Genomic DNA, 5,928 nt, shown 5'->3' with positions numbered 1-5,928 from the left:
GTTGTTGTTTGTTGTTGAGTCGACCCCGACTCATAGCGACCCCTCCTTGGGTTTCCGAGGCAGTATCACTACGGAAGTAGGATTGCCCAACCTTCTTTCCGAGGAGTGGCTAGTGGGTTTGAGCTGCCAGCCTTCTGGTGAGCAGTCAAGTGCCTTAGGCACTATGCTACCAGAGCTCCCAAATAAGTATATATCTGTATATAAATATATAGATATAGATATAGATATATATCTTGGAATAAAGTTTCTTTCTCCTCAAAAAAAAAAGTTATATTGATTTAAAATTCTGTTCTGATGGCACTATTACTTTCACTTACTCATATGTATACTCTTCTGTTTCTTGAATATTTATTGATTTCCAAAGAAAATTGGTTATTATTATTATATATATTTTTTTTTTATTTAGAGTATATTTGAATTTATAAGGAGGATTAGTGACACAGTGGTTAGATGCTCAGATGCTAAGGGAAAAGTTAACATTTCTTGCCCACCCAGTAGCTCTACAAGAGGAAAGACTTAGAGATCTGCTCCTGTAAGATCCTGAACCAATAAACCAAACCCATTGCCATAAAGTCAATTCTGACTCACAGAAATTTTATAGGATGGAACAGAATTGCCTCACAGGGTTTCCAAGGCTTTATATCTTGATAGAAACAGACTATCACATCTTTACACCACAGAGTAGCTTGTGGGTTTGAATCACCAGCCTTTAGTTAGCCATTATTACTTAAGCACTGTACCATCAGGACTCCTTTTGTAGAGATTATATCTTAAGAAACTGTGTGTAGGAGTTCTGCTGTGTCACATGGGCTTACTGTGAATTGAAATCCACCCCATGATACCTAACATCAAAAACAACGTTATTTACTGCTTTGTATGTTTGCTACTGGGAGAAGAATTAACCAATTCTTCCATCCCTGGCATTTTAGCCTGTTTTTAATAAGAATGAAAAGGAATTGGATGTGACTTGGAAGACCTTATGATAGATAGTTTGTGAGTTGGTACTCCTTATTCATTTCAGATGTCAGAAGTAGCCAGGAGTATTGATGATGTATCATCCAAATGCTAGCCGTTAAACTCCCCTCTGTAAACAGATGTTATTGCTGTCCTAGTACCTCTAGTATCGGGGAGGAATGTAGCCTTGTGATCACCCAGCTTCTACAGCAGGATTATCCAGAATGAAATTTTATTTTCATATTCTTTAATTGAATCCTATCAGATTATTTTGTTTTCTGAAGAGGCTTCATATATTCATAGTTCCATATCAGCAATTGTGCATAAATTCACAGAATTTTTATTTGTTATTAGTTTGTTTTGATCTTACTTATACATACAAGAAACCTGTGATGGATGTTAAAATAGTATTAAAAACATATAACATTTTCAGTAGCCTAAGCAAAGCTCTGGTAGCATAGTGGCTAAGGCATTTGTTTCCTAACCAGAAGGCTGATGGTTCAAACCCACCAGCCATTCCTCGGAAGGAAGATGGGGCAATCTACTTCTGTAGTGATACTGCCTCGGAAACCCAAAGAGGGGTCACTATGAGTCGGGTCCGACTCTACGGCACATAACAACAACAACAAGCAAAGCTGGAAAATAAAAAGAAAACAAAATAGTTATTATATAAAAATCAAATATTATTCCATTAAAAATAACATTTCAGTTAATGTTCTATAAGTCATTCTAGTAATAGAAAATAACTATGAAATTTCATTTGAAATAATAATAATAATGGCCTTTAATAGTTTATTACAGGTAATGAGATGTATCCTTTTCCTAATTTTAATTGTTCTATCTTTAAAAATATTTCACCATCAATTCTACAAAATCAGTAAATTCTCATCATTTGCACTTTGTGTTTTATTTCATCCCACTTAGTCTTTAAAATAATATTGATTAGTTAGTGCCACTATTATGTGATCACAAATAATTTTCTTTAACAATGAGTCTGAAGTTATTCATTTTATACGATTGCTTCAAATTGATAAATGCAATTTTAATTAAAGCTGAGTCCAATAATGACTTCATAATCAAAAATTATTGTTCAGGTTAAATGGTGTCACATGATTTATTGAGGATGGATTGAAGAGAGTATTGTGAAAAGTGAGAATATACTGAATTTTTACATTAAAAGATACTTTTACATATAATGTACAAATACTTCAGTTAATAATAATAACACTCTTTCAATATAAATATTGATATAGACAGATTATTTTGGTTAAAGTCAGTTTTCTTCAATTTGAGTCAGATTTTCTGCAATATTTGTAGTACAAATTTTTTTAAAATGTTATAATGTAACAACAATAAAAATCCAAAAGAAATTCTGCCACAGAGAAATTTGGTCAGTTCACTGATGTGAAATTCATAGTGAGGTCCACTAAATGATTACAATTTTAAGTGTAAGAATTTAAGCCTGACTTGATATTCCTTATTGTTATCCCATAAGACCACCAATACCAGAGAGCAGGGAAGGACTAAAGAAACCACTTTCTTTTGGATGCAAGATGCCCACTGCCATTGAATTGATTCTGACTCACAACAAGCCCCCTTGGGTTTCCAAGACCATAAATCTTTATGGAAGCAGACTGTCTCATCTTTCTTCTACAGAGAAGGGTGGGGGTTGGGTGGGTTCAAACCATTGACTTTTTGGATAACAGCCAAATATCTTAACCACTACACCACCAGAGCTCCTTTTGGATACAATAGAGTTGCATAAAATTCTGGAGATAAAAATGTTATCTGTTCTCCAGTGGAAAGAAGGGAGAGTAAGGAAGTGGAAGGAGGAAGAGATCTAAATTGATGTTAGGTTTGAGTATACAAAATTTAAAAGATCTAAAATTAATTTTCACCAACTGTGCATTCTGATAATTCTCTGCCTTCCATTCACAATGGTAGGATCAGAGGAATATATTTAGGAAAAAATTAGACCATAAAAAGAACACATAACATACTAACCAAAAAAAGTATGTGAATAACAACAACCAAACAATCAAAGACAAAGGCAAACAGCGATTTTAAATTGAGAAAATACACACACACTCACACATATTTCCAAAATTTATAACCTACTTTTGGGAGGTTGATTGTGATAGGTAAGGTTGTGTATTAACTTGGCTGGGCCATGATTCTCAGTGGTTTTGCAGTTATGATAAGGTCATCCCATAAGTGCTAATATAATGTAATCACCCCTGTGATGTGATCTGCTATGATCAGCCACTCAGATAAAGAGGAGTGTCCTCCAGGGTGTGGCCTGCTTCCAGTATATATGGATGTCCATGAAAAGATATCTGGCTAATTGCTTAAGATTCTGCATCTCTCTCATCATCATCTGGACTTGAACTATGGGTCTGCGTTTTTCCCTGCTGATCTTGGGATTGAGGCCTTCACAGCCTGTGAGAGCCACCAGCCGGCCATTTTACCTGTGATCCTGGATTCATCACCCTCTGTCAGCATCTGAAGCTCTGAGTCAGGATAAGCAATCAGCTTGACATCTGACACCCAGACTTGGGATTTGCCAGTCTCCAGAACTACTAGAGCCATTTTCTTAAGATAAATCAATATCTCTCTATCTCTATCTCTGTCTATCTATATCTCTATCTATATCAGGAGTTTTGTGGTGTAGTGGGTAAGACATTTGGCTGCTAACCAGAACATCAATGGTTCAAACTCACCAGTTGTTCTGAGGGAAGAAGATGAGGCAATCCACATCCATAAAGATTTAGTCTTGGAAACCCAATGGAGGCCTTTCTGAGTCAGAATCAACGCAAACTCACTACTATCAAGTTGAATCTGACCCATAGTGACCCCACCTTGGGTTTCCGAGAAGGTATCACTATGGGAGTAGATTGTGCAATCTTCCTTCTGATGATTGGTTGGTGGGTTTGAACCACCAGCCCTCTGGTTAGCAGTCAAATACCCTAGGCACTATATATAGTTTGTATATGTGTGTGTGTGTGTGTGTGTGTGTGTAGCTTCATTGTTATTGCTTCTCTAGAAAACCCAGCCTAAGACACTGATGAATCAGGATTTCCCTCAGATGTTTTGTTTGCCATGTTTCAAAGAGAGTAGTGATTCATTTAAAATAAATGGATATTTTGATAATTTTTGTTTTCCTCTTCATTTTCACTTTTGAAGTAAAACATTGTGACCTTAATCTGTAGTTTTTAAAAACACTAAAATAGGTCGGAACTATTTCCTGAGAAAAAAAGTCTGTTAAATCAAAAATGGAAGTGGGTTTAGTAAAAGAAGATGGTTATTTTCTGTTTTTACTTCTATAATGCCCTAATCCTATAAGTGACCCTGAATGTGGCAGTTGTTTCAATTGATTTGAAGGGAGTAGCACACACACACATACACACAAGGAGCTCTGGTGTTATAGTGCTTAAGGCATTGGAGTGTTAACCAGAAGGCTGGCCTTTCAAACCCACCAGCCATTCCTGGAAGGAAGATTGGGCAATCGACTTCCATAGAGATACCACCTCAGAAACCCAAGAAGGGGTCGCTATGAATCAGAACCCATGCGATGGCAGTGAATTTGGTTTTGTTTGTTTTATCACAAAAAAAAAGTGGAGCCCTGGTGATGGGTGGTTAAAGTACTAACCAAAAGGTGAATAGTTTGAACCACCAGCTTCTCTGTGGGAAAAATATGTGTCAGAATGTTTCTGTAAAGTTTTACAACCTTAGAAGCTTATGGGGTAGTTCTATTCTATCTTATAACCTAGAGGTTGCTATGAGGATCAACACAATGGCAGTGCCTTTTGTTTTTGTTTTTATCACCCAATAATGATATTCCTGAAGGCCTAAATGCCTGTTGGAATCATCCATTTGTATTATGCATAGAGTTATAGAGGTAAAAGGCATGCAAAGTGAGGCCCATAACTAAAATAGAATGCAATTGTATTTTTTTTTATTATATAAATACTGTTGCATCTGAGTATTAATGAGTTACTGTAATTTTCTTCTGACATAGATAAATCAAATATTTTAGCTATTTACTTTGTAAATAAGCTGAAATTCTTGTGATTAGAGAAACCCAAAGCTGGAAGACATTCACAGATAAGCAAGACATTCAACCACTTCTCCTGACAAAGGGTTCAGCAAACCTTGCTTATGGTACATGACCTCTGTTGGATTGAAAAGGTGCACTTGCAAAATTCTTTATTCCATTAGCATATACTCATCTATCATATTAACCAACTGTAATCCATTAACAACCAAGGGTATGAGAAAATAGTATTCTAAGCCAATAGTTTTTCATGGATTTAAAAGGGAAAAACTTGGAAGTGTAAGACTATATTGTTGTTGAGCTATTGTTTTCTTGGGCAGTTCAGCGACACTTGAGGCACCTGGAAAGAGACACCTGAAAAAAAAAAAAAAAGTAGCATTAGAAAATGAAATTAATATAATCATTTAACATTTTAAAAATAATAAAAACTAAATACATGAGATATCTTTTTTTTTTTATACCAAACAAATAAAATATTAAAAAGTAGTAACAAAAATCATAGGAGTAGCATGTGCTGCCACCATTCATCTGTCAGTTTGTCATACTATGGTGACTTGCATGTTGCTATGAGGTTGGAGGCTATACCACCGGTATGTCAAATATAAGCAGGTTACCCATGGTGGACAGATTTCAGCAGAGCTTCTAAACTAAGATAGACTCTGAAGAAGCAAGGGGCCATGCACTTCTCAAAGAAATGGCCAATGCAAACCTTATGATTAGCAGTGAAACACTGGCTGACATATCACTGGAAAATTGATGAATAACCCTTAAACATTGTCCAATATAGTGCCAGAAAATAAACCCCTCAGGTTAGAAGGCACTCAAAATACTACTGAGGAAGAGCTGCCTCCTCAGAGTAGAGCTCACCTTAATGATGTGAATGGAATAAAGCTTTTGGGACCTCCATTTGCTAATGTGGT

The sequence above is a fragment of the Orycteropus afer genome, unplaced genomic scaffold (assembly GCF_000298275.1).
Source record: "Orycteropus afer afer isolate SDZICR_OR568_19922 unplaced genomic scaffold, OryAfe1.0 scaffold00364, whole genome shotgun sequence".
Lineage (NCBI taxonomy): Eukaryota > Metazoa > Chordata > Mammalia > Tubulidentata > Orycteropodidae > Orycteropus > Orycteropus afer.
The sequence above is the reverse complement of the archived record's forward strand: the minus strand, read 5'-3'. Positions refer to the sequence as shown.